Below are 20,352 nucleotides of genomic sequence, written 5' to 3'. Positions count from 1 at the left end.
ATCACTAAGAAATATTAATGTACTAGATCCTTAAACTTTAAGATGAGTCCAAAGTCAGAGTCATAAATCCGAAAATTCAGAGAACAGGTTGAAATGTGTGTTAATTTTATGGGATTACGAGTTAGGATATTTGTACACTGGAAAGTGTTTAGGGCCAGGTATGACTGTAACTCAGCAGTTTTCAGTGTTATAATTTTACACTGATGTCTTCTTCAATAAAAGATTATTGATTTTAAGGTTAAATTATTCAGTTCTATTGCATACTTTGAGTTTGGTGCTGTACTTAAGAACAACATTATTTGCTCCTGTTTGTGATATCTGTATATGTAGCTTTCTATTAGGCAGTATAATATACAAGAAGTATCCATATATCTTTAAGAAGATACTGTATACGAAAGCATGCTTATCTTTACTAAGATGTCAGTCCATTTTGGTTTATTTTTAGGCTCTGTTTTATTTAAAGTTAGAAGCTGTATAGCATATTACATTAATTTATTTTTTATTATATTTCCAGGATGTTAAACAAACATAGTATAAAATACTGTACACTGTATTTAATTTGCAAAATAATTTCTAAAACAATTTTGTGCATCAGTATTTTAGGAAACTACTTAAAATAAAATGGTCTTTTGAGGTCAAGGGATGATGATGATAAGCTTCTTACATGCATTACAGGTGAAACTAATTATGAAACTTGACTGTCTCGAGATAATTATCCCTCTGATAACATATGATAAAATACAGTCTTTTCAGAAAGTGATGCAACCCTTGGTTAACAGTGTCTGTTTCAAAGAAAACTCATTAATAAATAACTATGGCCATCAAGATCTCCAAATTTTGACACTTGATGTTTTCTTATGGGGATTTTTAAAATGTCGGTGTGTACTGCACTCGTGGTCAGATATTTCAGGCACTAGTCAACAATGGGTATGTAATTACTGGTACATTAAGAGAGGCATTCGAAGACATGTCCAGTAACATCGTTCATCCAGAAGACCAGTGTCAACATCTTAATGACCAAATTTTTATAATTTACTATTAAGGATGCTATCTGCATGTGTTTTATCACTTCTGATGATCATATAGGAGAGCTGTATGACCCACAGCGGATTAGCTCTTGTTGTTTTTAATATAAAGTACTGAAAATAATGCGAGATAGAGAACCCAGCTGAACTTTAAACTGATTGTATTTATTTAACAATTGGATGTTATTGGCAATGTTTACAGGATAGCCTTGAAATCCTTAAAATGTTCTTAAAAAAATAAAATGCCCTTAAACTTTTGAAATTATTGTCATTAAAATGTCCTTCATATATAATTCACCTTCAGCTCCTCATAATGAATATTAGCCCTTAACCCTTAAACTGTCCAAACGTAGATCTACGTCCACATGCAGGGGACTCCAAACGTAGATCTAGGTTTTTTTTCGTGCTTTCAAATGGGGAAAATCCTAGGTAGCAGGTTGGTAAAAAGCAACCACCCAGGGAGGTACTACCATCCTGCCAAGTGAGTGTACAACGAAAGCCTGTAATTGTTTTACATGATGGTAGGATTGCTGGTGTCTTTTGTCTGTCTCATAAACATGCAAGATTTCAGGTACGTCTTGCTACTTCTACTTACGCTTAGGTCACACTACACATACATGTACAAGCATATATATACACACACACACCCCTCTGGGTTTTCTTCTATTTTCTTTCTAGTTCTTGTTCATTTCCTCTTACTTCCATGGGGAAGTGGAACAAAATTCTTCCTCTGTAAGCCATGCGTATTGTAAGAGGTGACTAAAATGCCGGGAGAAAGGGGCTAGTAACTCCTTCTCCTGTATATATTACTAAATGTAAAAGGAGAAACTTTCGTTTTTCCTTTTGGGCCACCCTGCCTCGGTGGGATATGGCCGGTGTGTTGAAAGAAAGAAGAAAGAAATGGGGAAAATCAAGGTCGGAGCACTATGCACATGAACGCAGACCTATGTTTGGACAGTTTAAGGGTTAAACTGTCCAAACGTAGATCTACATTTGCACGTGTAGCGCTATTGTGCCAAATTCTTCAAATTTGGCACAATAGGCTTGAGTCGCCTAGACATGAAAGAATGGATCTGTGCACTCAGTGTGTGCAGTATTAAAAAAAATCTGGGAACACTTAGTACCTTGTGGGAGGACCAGTTCAATTGAGTGCCAGCTTGAGCAAATAGCATGGCAAACACCAGGGATTCACTGATACCATGTCGCATTAACACTCCCATTTTAAGAGGAAACAAAGATAGGTTAGATAAATACATGAGTGAGTGTGGGTGGGAGTTGGACTTGACTAGCATGTGGTACTAGGTCTGATGTCATGCTCCTTCCTTCAATGGATGTGACCTGACTAGGTGGGTCATTGGTCTAAGCCAGGGAGGGGTGACATGGACTTGCCTTGCATGGGCAAGTAGGCCTGCTGCAGTGTTCCTTCTTTCTTATGTACTGGGCTGGGCGGGCTGGGCTGGGCTGGGCTGGGCTGGGCTGGGCTGGGCTGGGCTGGGCTGGGCTCTGGGGCTGGGTCTCTGGGCTGCTGGCTGGGCTGGGGCTGGGTCTATGGCTGGCTGGCCGGCTGTCTCTGGCTGGCTGTCTCTGGCTGGCTGGCTGGCTGGCTGGCTGTCTCTGGCTGGCTGGCTGTCTCTGGCTGGCTGGCTGTCTCTGGCTGGCTGGCTGTCTCTGGCTGGCTGGCTGCTCTGGCTGGCTGGCTCTGGCTGGCTGGCTGGCTCTGGCTGGCTGGCTGTCTCTGGCTGTCTCTGGCTGGCTGGCTGTCTCTGGCTGGCTGGCTGTCTATGGCTGGCTGGCCGGCTGTCTCTGGCTGGCTGTCTCTGGCTGGCTGGCTGGCTGGCTGGCTGTCTCTGGCTGGCTGGCTGTCTCTGGCTGGCTGGCTGTCTCTGGCTGGCTGTCTCTGGCTGGCTGGCTGTCTCTGGCTGGCTGGCTGTCTCTGGCTGGCTGGCTGGCTGTCTCTGGCTGGCTGGCTGGCTGGCTGTCTCTGACTGGCTGGCTGGCTGGCTGTCTCTGGCTGGCTGGCTGTCTCTGGCTGGCTGGCTGTCTCTGGCTGGCTGTCTCTTGCTGGCTGGCTGTCTCTGGCTGGCTGGCTGTCTCTGGCTGGCTGGCTGGCTGGCTGGCTGTCTCTTGCTGGCTGGCTGTCTCTGGCTGGCTGGCTGGCTGTCTCTGGCTGGCTGGCTGGCTGTCTCTGGCTGGCTGGCTGGCTGGCTGGCTGTCTCTGGCTGGCTGGTTGGCTGTCTCTGGCTGGCTGACTGTCGCTGGCTGGCTGGCTGGCTGTCTCTGGCTGGCTGGCTGTCTCTGGCTGGCTGGCTGTCTCTGGCTGGCTGGCTGGCTGTCTCTGGCTGGCTGGCTGTCTATGGCTGGCTGGCTGGCTGTCTCTGGCTAGCTGGCTGGCTGGCTGGCTGGCTGGCTGGCTAGCTGTCTCTGGCTGGCTGGCTGGCTAGCTGTCTCTGGCTGGCTGGCTGGATGTCTCTGGCTGTCTCTCTGTCTATCTATATCTCTGTCTAAATGTATCTGTCTCACATGTACACATAATTACAGTTGTTGGTTTTTTTTTAACAAGTCGGCCGTCTCCCACCGAGGCAGGGTGACCCAAAAAGAAAGAATATCCCCAAAAAGAAAATACTTTCATCATCATTCAACACTTTCACCTCAATCACACGTAATCACTGTTTTTGCAAAGGTGCTCAGAACACAACAGCTTAGAAGCATATACGTATAAAGATACACAACATATCCCTCCAAACTGTCAATATCCCGAACCCCTCCTTTAGAGTGCAGGTATTGCACTTCACATTTCCAGGACTCAAGTCCATCTATATAAAAATAACCGGTTTCCCTGAATCCCTTCACTAAATATTACCCTGCTCACACTCCAACAGATCGTCAGGTCCTAAATACCATTCGTCTCCATTCACTCCTATCGAACATGCTCACGCACGCCTGCTGGAAGTCCAAGCCCCTCGCCCACAAAACCTCCCTTACCCCTTCCTTCCAACCTTTTTGAGGACGACCCCTACCCCACCTTCCTTCCCCTACAGATTTAAATGCTCTCCATGTCATTCTACTTTTATCCATTCTCTCTCACCTCAACAACCCCTCTTCAGCCCTCTGACTAATACTTTTATTAGCTCCACACCTTCTCCTAATTTCCACACTCGAATTTTCTGCATAATATTTACACCACACATTGCCCTTAGACAGGACGTCTCCACTGCCTCCAACCGCCTCCTCGCTGCTGCATTCGCAACCCAAGCTTCACATTCATATAAGAGTGTTGGTACTACTTTACTTTCATACATTCCCTTCTTTGCCTCCATAGATAATGTTTTTTGTCTCCAAATATACCTCAATGCACCACTCACCTTTTTTCCCCTCATCAATTCTATGATTAACCTCATCCTTCATAAATCCATCCGCTGACACGTCAACTCCCAAGTATCTGAAAACATTCACTTCTTCCATACTCCTCCTCCCCAATTTGATATCCAATTTTTCTTTATCTAAATCATTTGATACCGTCATCACCTTACTCTTTTCTATGTTCACTTTCAACTTTCTACCTTTACACACACTCCCAAACTCGTCCACTAACCTTTGCAATTTTTCTTTAGAATCTCCCATAAGCACAGTATCATCAGCAAAAAGCAACTGTGTCAATTCCCATTTTGTATTTAATTCCCCATAATTTAATCCCACCCCTCTCTCCCAAACACCCTAGCATTTACTTCTTTTACAACCCCATCTATAAATATATTAAACAACCATGGTTACATTACACATCCCTGTCTAAGACCTACTTTTACCGGGAAGTAGTCTCTCTCTCTTCTACACACCCTAACCTGAGCCTCACTATCCTCATAAAAACTCTTTACAGCATTTAGTAACTTACCACCTATTCCATATACAGTGGACCCCAGCTTTACTATCAGCTCCCAATGCGACCAATTATGTAAGCGTATTTATGTAAGTGCATTTGTACGTGTATGTTTGGGCGTCTGAAATGGACTAATCTAATTCATAATATTCCTTATGGGAACAAATTCGTTCAGTAATGGCACCTGAACATACTTCTGGAATGAAATAATATCGTAAACCGGGGGTCCACTGTACTTGCACATCTGCCACATTGCTCCCCTATCCACTCTATCATATTATTATACATAATGTAAATTACCCAGGATAACCCAAAAATTCCAGGCAAAGATAAACAGACAGATAGACAAACATGTTTGTGTGTATCAGTGAAAACAAATAAAGCCAGGGTTTCCCTAGTGCCCATTTATCAATTATCACTGAGCTGTCAACAGTTGTCATAACACCATTCTTCAAGGAATCTGTCATAACACCATTCTTCAAGGTGTTTGATATATGTACACTCCAGGCAGACAAAAAGGCAGATAAGCAGAGACAGACAGGCAGACAGATAGACAAACAGATATAGATAGACAGGCAGATAGATAGACAGAGAGACACATGTTGGTGTGTAACAGTGATAACAAATACAGTGAGGGTTAGCTGGAGCAGTGGCCATTTATCAAATGTCACTGGGCTGTCAACAGTATAGGGATGCCTTTCATAACACCATGCTTCAAGGTATACGCCAGGGTATCTAAAATATTGCTGGGACCTATCAGTACCTAATATTAGTGTTTCAATGGAGAGGAATAAATGGGATTAGGTCAGGGGTTTCAAATAGAGTTAGAGCTAAAGAAGGAGTAGCAATAATGTTGAAGGATAAGCTATGGCAGGAAAAGAGGGACTATAAATGTATTAATTCAAGGATTATGTGGAGTAAAATAAAGATTGGATGTGAAAAGTGGGTTATAATAAGCGTGTATGCACCTGGAGAAGAGAAAAGTGTAGAGAGAGAGAGAGAGATTTTGGGAAATGTTGAGTGAATGCATGGGGAGTTTTGAATCAAGTGTGAGAGTAATGGTGGTTGGGGATTTCAATGCTAAAGTGGGTAAAAATGTTATGGAGGGAGTAGTAGGTAAATTTGGGGTGCCAGGGGTAAATGTAAATGGGGAGCCTTTAATTGAGCTATGTGTAGAAAGAGATTTGGTAATAAGTAATACATATTTTATGAAAAAGAGGATAAATAAATATACAAGGTATGATGTAGCACATAATGAAAGTAGTTTGTTAGATTATGTATTGGTGGATAAAAGGTTGATGGGTAGGCTCAAGGATGTACATGTTTATAGAGGGGCAACTGATATATCGGATCATTATTTAGTTGTAGCTACAGTTAGAGTAAGAGGTAGATGGGAAAAGAGGAAGGTGGCAACAACAAGTAAGAGGGAGGTGAAAGTGTATAAACTAAGGGAGGAGGAAGTTCGGGTGAGATATAAGCGACTATTGGCAGAAAGGTGGGCTAGTGCAAAGATGAGTAGTGGGGGGTTGAAGAGGGTTGGAATAGTTTTAAAAATGCAGTATTAGAATGTGGGGCAGAAGTTTGTGGTTATAGGAGGGTGGGGGCAGGAGGAAAGAGGAGTGATTGGTGGAATGATGAAGTAAAGGGTGTGATAAAAGAGAAAAAGGTAGCTTATGAGAGGTTTTTACAAAGCAGAAGCGTTATAAGAAGAGCAGAGTATATGGAGAGTAAAAGAAAGATAAAGAGAGTGGTGAGAGAGTGCAAAAGGAGAGCAGATGATAGAGTGGGAGAGGCACTGTCAAGAAATTTTAATGAAAATAAGAAAAAATTTTGGAGTGAGTTAAACAAGTTAAGAAAGCCTAGGGAAAGTATGGATTTGTCAGTTAAAAACAGAGTAGAGGAGTTAGTAGATGGGGAGATGGAGGTATTAGGTAGAAAGTGAGAATATTTTGAGGAACTTTTAAATGTTAAGGACGAAAGAGAGGCAGTAATTTCATGCACTGGTCAGGGAGGTATACCATCTTTTAGGAGTGAAGAAGAGCAGAATGTAAGTGTGGGGGGAGGTACGTGAGGCATTACGTAGAATGAAAGGGGGTAAAGCAGCTGGAACTGATGGGATCATGACAGAAATGTTAAAAGCAGGGGGGGATATAGTGTTGGAGTGGTTGGTACTTTTGTTTAATAAATGTATGAAAGAGGGGAAGGTACCTACGGATTGGCGGAAAGCATGTATAGTCCCTTTATATAAAGGGAAAGGGGACAAAAGAGACTAAAAATTATAGAGGAATAAGTTTACTGAGTATACCAGGAAAAGTGTACGGTAGGGTTATAAATGAAAGAATTAGAGGTAAGACAGAATGTAGGATTGCGGATGAGCAAGGAGGTTTCACAGTGGGTAGGGGATGTGTAGATCAAGTGTTTACATTGAAGCATATATGTGAACAGTATTTAGATAAAGGTAGGGAAGTTTTTATTGCATTTATGGATTTAGAAAAGGCATATGATAGAGTGGATAGAGGAGCAATGTGGCAGATGTTGCAAGTATATGGAATTGGTGGTAAGTTATTAAATGCTGTAAAGAGTTCTTATGAGGATAGTGAGGCTCAGGTTAGGGTGTGTAGAAGAGAGGGAGACTACTTCCCGGTAAAAGTAGGTCTTAGACAGGGATGTGTAATGTCACCATGGTTGTTTAAGGTGTTCGGGAGAGGGGTGGGATTAAATTTTGGGGAATCAAATTCAAAATGGGAATTGACACAGTTACTTTTTGTTGATGATACTGTGCTTATGGGAGATTCTAAAGAAAAATTGCAAAGGTTAGTGGATGAGTTTGGGAATGTGTGTAAAGGTAGAAAGTTGAAAGTGAACATAGAAAAGAGTAAGGTGATGAGGGTATCAAATGATTTAGATAAAGAAAAATTGGATATCAAATTGGGGAGGAGGAGTATGGAAGAAGTGAATGTTTTCAGATACTTGGGAGTTGACGTGTCGGCAGATGGATTTATGAAGGATGAGGTTAATCATAGAATTGATGAGGGAAAAAAGTGAGTGGTGTGTTGAGGTATATGTGGAATCAAAAAACGTTATCTATGGAGGCAAAGAAGGGAATGTATGAAAGTATAGTAGTACCAACACTCTTATATGGGTGTGAAGCTTGGGTGGTAAATGCAGCAGCAAGGAGACGGTTGGAGGCAGTGGAGATGTCCTGTTTAAGGGCAATGTGTGGTGTAAATATTATTCAGAAAATTCGGAGTGTGGAAATTAGGAAAAGGTGTGGAGTTAATAAAAGTATTAGTCAGAGGGCAGAAGAGGGGTTGTTGAGATGGTTTGGTCATTTAGAGAGAATGGATCAAAGTAGAATGACATGGGAAGCATATAAATCTATAGGGGAAGGAAGGCGGGGTAGGGGTCGTCCTCGAAAGGGTTGGAGAGAGGGGGTAAAGGAGGTTTTGTGGGCAAGGGGCTTGGACTTCCAGCAAGCGTACGTGAGCGTGTTAGATAGGAGTGAATGGAGACGAATGGTACTTGGGACCTGACGATCTGTTGGAGTGTGAGCAGGGTAATATTTAGTGAAGGGATTCAGGGAAACCGGTTATTTTCATATAGTCGGACTTGAGTCCTGGAAATGGGAAGTACAATGCCTGCACTTCAAAGGAGGGGTTTGGGATATTGGCAGTTTGGAGGGATATGTTGTGTATCTTTATATGTGTATGCTTCTAAACTGTTGTAGTCTGAGCACCTCTGCAAAAACAGTGATAATGTGTGAGTGTGGTGAAAGTGTTGAATGATGAAAGTATTTTCTTTTTGGGGATTTTCTTTCTTTTTTAGGTCACCCTGCCTCGGTGGGAGACGGCCGACTTGTTGAAAAAAAAAAAAATAATATATATATATATATATATATATATATATATATATATATATATATTATATATATTATATATTATATTATATATTATATTATATTAATATATATATATATATATATATATATATATATATTTATATATATATATTTATTTTATTATTTTTTTATTATCACACCGGCCGATTCCCACCAAGGCAGGGTGGCCCGAAAAAGAAAAACTTTCACCATCATTCACTCCATCACTGTCTTGCCAGAAGGGTGCTTTACACTACAGTTTTTAAACTGCAACATTAACACCCATCCTTCAGAGTGCAGGCACTGTACTTCCCATCTCCAGGACTCAAGTCCGGCCTGCCGGTTTCCCTGAATCCCTTCATAAATGTTACTTTGCTCACACTCCAACAGCACGTCAAGTATTAAAAACCATTTGTCTCCATTCACTCCTATCAAACACGCTCACGCATGCCTGCTGGAAGTCCAAGCCCCTCGCACACAAAACCTCCTTTACCCCCTCCCTCCAACCCTTCCTAGGCCGACCCCTACCCCGCCTTCCTTCCACTACAGACTGATACACTCTTGAAGTCATTCTGTTTCGCTCCATTCTCTCTACATGTCCGAACCACCTCAACAACCCTTCCTCAGCCCTCTGGACAACAGTTTTGGTAATCCCGCACCTCCTCCTAACTTCCAAACTACGAATTCTCTGCATTATATTCACACCACACATTGCCCTCAGACATGACATCTCCACTGCCTCCAGCCTTCTCCTCGCTGCAACATTCATCACCCACGCTTCACACCCATATAAGAGCGTTGGTAAAACTATACTCTCATACATTCCCCTCTTTGCCTCCAAGGACAAAGTTCTTTGTCTCCACAGACTCCTAAGTGCACCACTCACTCTTTTTCCCTCATCAATTCTATGATTCACCTCATCTTTCATAGACCCATCCGCTGACACGTCCACTCCCAAATATCTGAATACGTTCACCTCCTCCATACTCTCTCCCTCCAATCTGATATTCAATCTTTCATCACCTAATCTTTTTGTTATCCTCATAACCTTACTCTTTCCTGTATTCACCTTTAATTTTCTTCTTTTGCACACCCTACCAAATTCATCCACCAATCTCTGCAACTTCTCTTCAGAATCTCCCAATATATATATATATATATTTTATATATATATATATATATATATATATATATATATATATATATATATATACAGTGGACCCCCGGTTAACGATATTTTTTCACTCCAGAAGTATGTTCAGGTGCCAGTACTGACCGAATTTGTTCCCATAAGGAATATTGTGAAGTAGATTAGTCCATTTCAGAGCCCCAAACATACACGTACAAACGCACTTACATAAATACACTTACATAATTGGTCGCATTCGGAGGTGATCGTTATGCGGGGGTCCACTGTATATATATATATATATTTTTTTTTTTTTCAACAAGTCGGCAGTCTCCCACCGAGGCAGGGTGACCCAAAAAGAAAGAAAATCCCCAAAAAGAAAATACTTTCATCATCATTCAACACTTTCACTTCACTCACACATAATCACTGTTTTTGCAGAGGTGCTCAGAACACAACAGTTTAGAAGCATATACATATAAAGATACACAACATATCCCTCCAAACTGCTAATATCCCAAAACCCCTCCTTTAGAGTGCAGGCATTGTACTTCCCATTTCCAGGACTCATAAGAACATAAGAAAGGAGGAACACTGCAGCAGGCCTGTTGGCCCATACTAGGCAGGTCCTTTACAATTTATCCCACTAACAAACATTTGACCAACCCAATTTTCAATGCCACCCAAGAAACAAGCTCCGATGTGCAAGTCCCTCTCAAATCCAACCCCTCCCACTCATGTACTTATCCAACCTAAATTTGAAACTACCCAAAGTCCTAGCCTCAATAACCCAACTAGGTAGACTGTTCCACTCATCAACTACCCTATTTCCAAACCAGTACTTTCCTATGTCCTTTCTAAATCTAAACTTATCTAATTTAAATCCATTACTGCAGGTTCTCTCTTGGAGAGATATCCTCAAGACCTTGTTAATATCCCCTTTATTAATACCTATCTTCCACTTATACACTTCGATCAGGTCTCCCCTCATTCTTCGTTTAACAAGTGAATGTAACTTAAGAGTCTTCAATCTTTTTTCATAAGGAAGATTTCTAATGCTATGTATTAATTTAGTCATCCTACTCTGAATGTTTTCTAACGAATTTATGTCCATTCTGTAATATGGAGACCAGAATTGAGCTGCATAATCTAGGTGAGGCCTTACTAATGATGTATAAAGCTGCAGTATGACCTCTGGACTTCTGTTGCTTACACTTCTTGATATAAATCCCAGTAATCTATTTGCCTTATTACGTACGCTTAGGCATTGCTGTCTTGGTTTAAGGTTGCTGCTTACCATAACCCCCAAGTCCTTTTCGCAATCTGTATGGCTAAGTTCTACATTATTTAACTTATAAGTGCTAGGGTTATGGACACTCCCGAGCTTCAGAACCTTGCATTTATCTACATTGAACTGCATCTGCCACTTTTCTGACCAAGAGTAGAGTTTGTCTAAATCCTCCTGAAGTTCCCTAACATCTACGTTTGAATCAATTATCCTACCTATCTTCGTGTCATCGGCGAATTTGCTCATATCACTAGTAATTCCTTCATCAAGATCATTGATATATATTATAAACAACAACGGGCCCAAGACTGATCCCTGTGGAACGCCACTTGTTACTGATCCCCACTCGGATTTAACCCCATTTATGGACACTCTCTGCTTCCTGTCCGTGAGCCATGATTCGATCCACGAGAGCACCCTTCCCCCAATGCCATGAGCTGCCACTTTCTTTAACAGTCTATGGTGCGGAACTCTATCAAAAGCCTTACTAAAATCTATGTAAATAATATCAAATTCTTTATTGTGGTCAACAGCCTCAAAAGCTTTACTGAAGAAAGTTAATAAATTAGTTAGACAAGACCGGCCTCTTGTGAATCCATGCTGAGTATCCTTAATCAAGCTATGCTTATCGAGATGGCTTCTTATAATCTCAGCTATAATTGACTCTAGTAATTTGCCTACAATTGAGGTCAGGCTTATTGGGCGGTAATTTGACGGTAACGACTTGTCCCCTGTTTTAAAAATAGGAATTACATTAGCCATCTTCCACATATCAGACACTACACCTGTTTGAAGAGATAAATTAAAAATATTAATTAATGGTTCACAGACTTCCATTTTGCATTCCTTAACCCTTTCAGGGTCCAAGGCCCAAATCTTGAGTCACGCACCAGTGTCCAAGAATTTAAAAAAAAAAAATTTGTTATTTTTTCTTATGAAATCGTAGAGAATCTTTTTGTGAAGGTAATAAAACAAAAAGTACGAAATTTGGTGGAAAATTGACGAAATTATGCTCTCGCGAATTTTGATGTGTCAGCGATATTTACGAATCGGCGATTTTGCCGACTTTGACTCCCATTTTAGGCCAATTACATTATTCCAGTCAACCAAATTCTTAGCTATTTCACTAGTATTACTTCTATTCTATCGATTGAGCACAAGAAATCGCCAAGTCAACTGTTTCAACTACAAAATAAAGTGATCGGAAATTGTTAATTTGGCCAATTTAACACAAAGTTCAAAATATTCCAATTTCAAAATAGGGTCCAGAATGAACAATGTAAGCATTCCTGGCACTAAACTAACATTTTCTCTGTTCATTAGTTATGTTTTGAGGCTTTACAAATAAATTCCATTTTGATTTTTTATTCACATAATGAATTTTTATTCACACCAAAAAATAGAAGATTTACTGTTATGCAATACTGTAATAATTGTATAAATATCATCACCATATTTGTGAATGTATATTAGACCCACCAGCTGACGTGTATTAGACGTGTGAGGTCGTTTGTTTACTCTTGAATATCGGCAAAAATTTAACATTTCTGCTACTTTGAGCTCAGTTTCAAGCCATTTCCAGTGCTAAAACCAATCAAAATCATCTCTATTTCTGTAATATGTCTTCCATTCTATCAAATGAGACCAAGAAATCGCAAATACATCTATAAAAAACATACGAGAAAACACTGCAAAGTTGCTGTTTTAATCGAAAAATCATGATTTCATTTTTTTTCTCTCATTATACACAGTGTGCTGCAGGATCTGTTTTATGTGGTGCACACATACCACATAGATGTATTCTCTCATATCTAGGCCCAAATGTACCACTCACAGTTTATCAGAGTGAGCTGAGCTCATGGCTTAGATCTACGGTTTGGACCCTGAACGTAAAGCCGTAGATCTACGGGACGGACCCTGAAAGGGTTAAGAACCCTTGAAAAAACCTCATCAGGACCCGGTGACTTATTTTGCTTCAGTCGGTCTATCTGCTTCACAACCATTTCACTAGTGACTGTGATGTTACATAATTTATCTTCTTCTGATCCACTATAAAAATTAATTACCGGAATATTATTAGTGTCTTCCTGTGTAAAAACCGAGAGAAAATAATTATTTAAAATCGAGCACATTTCATTCTCTTTGTCAGTAAGATGCCCATAGTTATTTTTAAGGGGACCTATCTTATCTCTGACTTTTGTTCAATAGACTTGGAAAAAACTTTTTGGGTTAGTTTTAGAATCCCTAGCAACTTTAATTTCATAGTCCCTTTTAGCTTTTCTTATCCCCTTTTTAATGTCCCTCTTAATGTCAATATACTGATTCATAAGATGACCCTCGCCTCTTTTGATACGCCTATAAATTCCTTTCTTATGCCCTAGTAGATATTTCAGCCTATTATTCATCCATTTTGGGTCATTTCTATTTGATCTAATTTCCTTATAAGGGATAAACGTTCTTTGAGCAGCATGTATTGTGTTCAGAAAACTGTCATATTGATAGCTCTCTTCGTTACCCCAGTCAACAGATGATAAGTGTTCTCTAAGCCCATCGTAATCTGCTAAGCGAAAATCTGGGACTGTTACTGAGTTATCCCTACTATCATACTTCCATTCAATTCTAAATGTAATTGATTTGTGGTCGCTAGCACCCAGTTCCTCTGAAACTTCTAAATTATTAACAAGGGATTCATTGTTTGCCAGAACTAAGTCAAGCAGGTTATTACCCCTTGTAGGTTCTGTCACAAACTGCTTCAAAAAACAATACTGAACTACTTCTAAGAAATCGTATGATTCTAAATTCCCAGTCAAGAAATTCCAATCAATATGACTAAAGTTAAAGTCTCCTAGAATTACTACATTATCGTGCCTTGTGGCCCTAACAATTTCCTCCCATAGTAGTCTCCCCTGGTCCCTATCTAAATTTGGGGGACGGTATATCACACCTAAAATTAATTTTTCATGCCCCTCTGAAAATTCTATCCAAACAGACTCTGTATGTGTTACTTCAGACTTAATACCCGTTTTTATGCAACAGTTCAAGCGATCTCGGACATACAATGCCACCCCACCCCCCTTCCCGACACTTCTATCTACTTGGAACAATTTAAAACCCTGAATGTGACATTCTGCAAGCATGTCCCGACTTTTTGAATTAAACCACGTCTCAGTAATGGCAAATACATCTATGTTACCTGCACTAGCAACTAGTCTCAACTCGTCCATCTTATTCCTAGCACTGCGACTATTTGTGTAATAAATATTTAATGACCCTCCTCTCTCTTTACCCTTCCTGCTCCTTTCTGTTATTCCACTAAACCTATTACTGTCCTTGTCAATTAGTGCCACTGGCTTTCCAATATCCACCTCATTTTGCCTATTACTAGTTCTCCTAGTACTCATGTTACTACCCTGCGACTTCACAGTTTTCCCGCCAAAACCCATACCACTAACTATTCCTAGTTTAAAGACCTAACAGCTCCCTCCACTGCAGTTGCCAGTGCTCCCACCCCAGACCTAGATAAGTGAACCCCATCCCTGGCATACATGTCATTTCTGCCATAGAAGAGGTCCCAGTTGTCAATGAATGTTACCGCATTTTCCTTACAGTATTTGTCCAGCCAGCAATTGACACCAATTGCTCTGGACAACCATTCATTTCCAACTCCTCTCCTTGGCAAAATGCCACATATGACAGGTTTCCCACCCTTCCTCCTAATTATCTCTATTGCTGACCTATACCTGCTAATCAGGTCCTCACTCCTACGTCTGCCAACATCGTTGCCTCCAGCACTGAGACAGATAATAGGATTGCTCCCATTACCTCTCATGATGTCATCCAGACGGCTAACAATATCCTTCATCCCAGCCCCAGGAAAACACACTCTCTGCCTCCTACTCCTATCCTTCAAGCAGAATGCCCTATCCATGTACCTAATCTGGCTATCCCCAACAACAACAATGTTTTTACCTTCCTTGGCGTCGTCCGTCGTGATGCTCCGAGTAGTCGACTCACATTCGCCAGGTAGCATTACACCACTTGTAGAATTCGTCAAGACGTTCTCGATGGTCTTCGTTGGGGTTTCTAGGGATGTCTTACTCACGTCTGCCAATGCTTCTTTGGTGCTCGTTGTGGCATTCCCAGTAGAACACTCACATTCGTCAGGTAGCACCGAGAATGAGTTGGAAGTTTCCACGGTAGTCTTCTGGTTTCTCGTTGTTTCTGCCTCTCCAACCGTTTTCTTGATCTTCAGCTTGGTTCCATGTTGCCCGGCCACTGACCAAGCTCCCTTCTTAACCTGGGGACTCACAACAGAAGGATTACTACGAATCCTCTTGTTCTCCTCCGTTAATCGCCGTATCTCCATCTTAGCAACTCTGAGCTCTTCTCTCAGCTGCTGGTAAAGTTGCTCAAGAGAGGGCATCCTGGTACAGATTCACAGAGAGCACACAAACAGGTCTTCACAGCGCTAAGTACACGTCACCAAGTCTGGCTATATAAAAATAACCGGTTTCCCTGAATCCCTTCACTAAATATTACCCTGCTCACACTCCAAGAGATCATCAGGTCCCAAATACCATTCGTCACCGGTGGCCCGGTGGCCTGGTGGCTAAAGCTCCCGCTTCACACACGGAGGGCCTGGGTTCGATTCCCGCCGGGTGGAAACATTTCGACACGTTTCCTTACACCTGTTGTCCTGTTCACCTAGCAGCAAATAGGTACCTGGGTGTTAGTCGACTGGTGTGGGTCGCATCCTGGGGGACAAGATTAAGGACCCCAATGGAAATAAGTTAGACAGTCCTCGATGACGCACTGACTTTCTTGGGTTATCCTGGGTGGCTAACCCTCCGGGGTTAAAAATCCGAACGAAATCTTATCTTATCTCACTCCTATCGAACACGCTCATGCACGCCTGCTGGAAGTCCAAGCCCCTTGCCCACAAAACCTCCCTTACCCCTACCTTCCTATCAGAACATAAAAAATATAAAAATTCAAATAAAAATGAGAAAAATAGGTATATCAGCAACACTTCTGCAAGCAGCAGGAATCGATGTTGCTGTCAGGTGAGCATCCAGAGCCAACTTCACGGTCTTGTATCTTGGTAAGTACTGACCCAAAAAAAATTTTTTATCCTATAACATGTAGAAAAATGTGCTCTATATTTAAAAAAAAAAAAAAAAAACTTTTTTATTTTTCAAAATATTCAGAGCGCCACGCAAGTGAACGTAGATCTACATTTGGACAGTTTAACCCTTTCAGGGTCCGTCCCATAGATCTACGGCTTTACGTTCAGGGTCCAAACCGTAGATCTACGCCATGAGCTCAGCTCACTCTGATAAACTGTGAGTGGTACATTTGGGCCTAGATATGAGAGAATACATCTATGTGGTATGCGTGCACCACATAAAACAGATCCTGCAGCACACTGTGTATAATGAGAGAAAAAAAATGAAATCATGATTTTTCGATTAAAACAGCAACCTTGCAGTGTTTTTTCGTATGTTTTTTATAGTTGTATTTGCGATTTCTTGGTCTCATTTGATAGAATGGAAGACATATTACAGAAATAGAGATGATTTTGATTGGTTTTAGCACTGGAAATGGCTTGAAACTGAGCTCAAAGTAGCAGAAATGTTAAATTTTTGCCGATATTCAAGAGTAAACAAACGACCTCACACGTCTAATACACATCAGCTGGTGGGTCTAATATACATTCACAAATATGGTGATGATATTTATACAATTATTACAGTATTGCATAACAGTAAATCTTCTATTTTTTGGTGTGAATAAAAATTCATTATGTGAATAAAAAATCAAAATGGAATTTATTTGTAAAGCCTCAAAACATAACTAATGAACAGAGGAAATGTTAGTTTAGTGCCAGGAATGCCTACATTGTTCATTCTGGACCCTATTTTGAAATTGGAATATTTTGAACTTTGTGTTAAATTGGCCAAATTAACAATTTCCGATCACTTTATTTTGTAGTTGAAACAGTTGACTTGGCGATTTCTTGTGCTCAATCGATAGAATAGAAGTAATACTAGTGAAATAGCTAAGAATTTGGTTGACTGGAATAATGTAATTGGCCTAAAATGGGAGTCAAAGTCGGCAAAATCGCCGATTCGTAAATATCGCTGACACATCAAAATTCGCGAGAGCATAATTTCGTCAATTTTCCACCAAATTTCGTACTTTTTGTTTTATTACCTTCACAAAAAGATTCTCTACCATTTCATAAGAAAAAATAACAAATTTTTTTTTTTAAATTCTTGGACACTAGTGCGTGACTCCAGATTTGGGCCTTGGACCCTGAAAGGGTTAAGGGTTAAACTTTTACAATGTTGAGACTCCCAAAATTAGGTTTCATCAGTGTCACAATTGAAAAATAATAGGGAATCTTTTTCTAAAGGTAATGACACTAAAAATGCAAAATCTGATGGAAAATTTAAAGAATTATGCAGGCAGGAAGGTGGAACTGTGATTCTGCACAATTTTAGGCCTATTTTAAGTCATTTCCATTGCTCGAACTGACCCAATTCCTGAATATTATGCTGAAAACAAGAAATTGCCCATACAACTAGCAGAACTACACTATAGTGTCCAGAAGTCAGTAATCTGGCAATTTTACACAAAAATTCAACAAATTTTAATATAAAAAACATCCAGTGTAAACAATGTAGACATTCTGGTCACTAAAACAACCTTTCTTGTGTTTATTAAACACCTCCCAGGCCTCTTCTATATAACACTTGCCCTTCATTTTGTATTCATCACGCAAAATGGTTTTAATTTAAACCCCATTTCTCGGTTAATAAAATATAACCAAGAATGATTGGTCATAATTTAGGCCATCTAAATACTTGAAGGAAACCTAAAAAAAAAACATAAAACAGTGTGGGAAGCCCCCTGCCCCTGCCAATTTCAGGCCACTTCTGATTGACAAGCGACTAAAATCATCTCCGTATCACTAATAAGTCGACAGGTAAAACATGTGCAATAGTTGGGTATCTTTATTGTTGAAACATTTTGCCTACTTGGTAAGCTTCAGTGAAATATGGATAAGAATAAATTGGAGGCTATGGAGCTGAGCTATTCTCTAAGCTGAGGGATTGACCACCTCAAAATCTGTTTCTCCAAGGTTGATGGACTGATCACATCTTTACCTTGACACTCCTCCTGCTGTCTCCAATTTATTCTCCTCTGTATTTGACCAAAGAAGTCCACCATGTAGGAGCAATAAAGATACCCAGCAGTTCCACATGTGTCTTACTCATGTACCAGTTCATATTGTATACTATTGTCAACATTACTCTAGTAAGTCTTCTGGTCCATTAACTGACACCATGAACCAGCCAATAAAACATGAAAACCACCCTATAAAATGTCTCAAAGTTACCATTTTAACCAAAACATAAGATTGGAGATTAGCTCTTCCATTATGTACTGCATGGGGGCAGGATTTTTTTTTATACTGTACACACATACCCACCACACACCCACTCTCTCATATCTAAGCCAAAATTTACCACTCACTGTATATTTGAGGACACTAAGACAGGTCTATGTGAGTGACACTGGCCTCAGTGTAAGAGACAATGAAATGATTAATTTTAATATCACACTGCTCCTCTAAACAGAAGAGAAACCCAGCAGAGCAACCTGCAGCTTATACAAAACTAGTACATATGTTTTTTTTTTTTTACTTTCCAACATCAAGGCATCTGATCACATCTTCAAAAAATAATCACTTCTATCAAAGATGAGTGGCTGCAAAATTAAGAAATACAACAGCTGGCTCTAAACCTGAGAACTCTAACATTCAAGATTATTATGAAATTGTGCAAATTGAACATTCACTAGATCAATATAAAGCTAAGTGCATCCACTTCATCTTCAAACATTCACTAACAAAACTCAAGAATGGACTGCAACCCTTTTTTTCTAGCATACCAGCTTTTTTCCATTAAAACTGGGCAACCCATAGAAAAGGAAACATATTCACTATCATTCTTTCAGTGACAATCTTGCCAGAAGAGCACAGACTTCACAATTTAAATGACCCTCTGAATTGCAACATCTCCATCCCTCCAGAGTGCAGGCACTGTGCTTCCTACCTTTACAACTAAAATCTGGCCCTTTCTTGTTTCAGAAAAAATATCTGAAACCTGTAATTATCTAGGCTTTACAAAACAGTACTCCATCAACCATACATATTAAATCAAGCTGTAGGTGAAATATTTCAGTAAATGTTTCCTGATTTGGAAATAGCTTACATTCACAATAAAAATCCTACATGATAGCTTTGTATTTATATCACTAGTTAGCATGTGTTGATAAAGCCTCACCCATTCTCCCACTGACTTTCCATTTTCACTCCCTCAGCACTCTTGAAAGAGCACTGACAGAGTGCAAATGGAGAGCCAATGAGGAGGAGTTAGGGTTTATAACGAAATTTTGCAGAGTATAATAAAGTTTTGGAGTGCAATTAATAAGTTGAGAAAGCCTAGAGAGCAAAATAGAACTGACAATTAAACATGGGGAAGTGGAACAGAATTCTTCCTCCGTAAGCCATGTGTGTTGTAAGAGGCGACTAAAATGCCTGGGGGCAAGGGGCTAGTAACCCCTTCTCTTGTATAAATTACTAAATTTAAAAAGAGAAACTTTCGTTTTTCTTTTTGGGCCACCCTGCCTTGGTGGGATACGGCCAGTTTGTTGAAAAAAAAAAAATTAAACAAGAATAGAAAGATGTCAGATGGGCAGATGGAGAAAATATTTTTAGGAGCTGTTACATGTTAATGAAGAAAGAGAGGGAGTGATTTCATGCACTGGACAAGGAGGAATGACATCTTGTAGGTAGGGCTAAGGAAATTGTAATAAAATTGGAATAAATAAGGCATCTTTGTGGCACTTCCACACCCTGTCTGCTGGTAGGGAAACTGGTGGTAGAACAACAGCTCCGGGGTTTACTGCTTACTTATGCTAGTGAAGCAGTGTTACCCAATGATGTAGAAATAAAAATCTCTGATATCCCTCAAGTCCGACTCAACCTGTGTAAAAACTCAATGTGATTATCAAATGGTATACAATACCGACAGGTTGGTAGATAAGACACATAGGCAACTTTAGGCAACTTTATTCCAAAACGTTTCGCCT

At 40.3% G+C, this 20,352-nt stretch overlaps 1 protein-coding gene across 7 annotated transcripts in view; it reads right to left on the bottom strand.

Moving 5' to 3' along the window:
• LOC128706493 (SET domain-containing protein SmydA-8) overlaps positions 1-20,352 on the bottom strand; it is a 187,832-nt gene that overhangs the window by 145,592 nt on the left and 21,888 nt on the right. The window contains exon 8 of one of the 7 annotated variants that reach the window (XM_053801393.2): positions 18,102-20,246. The exons of the other annotated variants lie outside the window; for them this stretch is intronic. The gene's annotated coding sequence lies outside the window, so the exon portion shown is untranslated. Of the gene's footprint in view, positions 1-18,101; positions 20,247-20,352 lie in introns of those variants that run through there. 7 annotated transcript variants of the gene reach the window in all.

Source organism: Cherax quadricarinatus, chromosome 3 (genome assembly GCF_038502225.1).
Source record: "Cherax quadricarinatus isolate ZL_2023a chromosome 3, ASM3850222v1, whole genome shotgun sequence".
NCBI classification, from domain to species: Eukaryota; Metazoa; Arthropoda; class Malacostraca; order Decapoda; family Parastacidae; genus Cherax; species Cherax quadricarinatus.
Note: the sequence above shows the minus strand (reverse complement) of the source record. Positions and strands in the feature narration are given on the sequence as shown.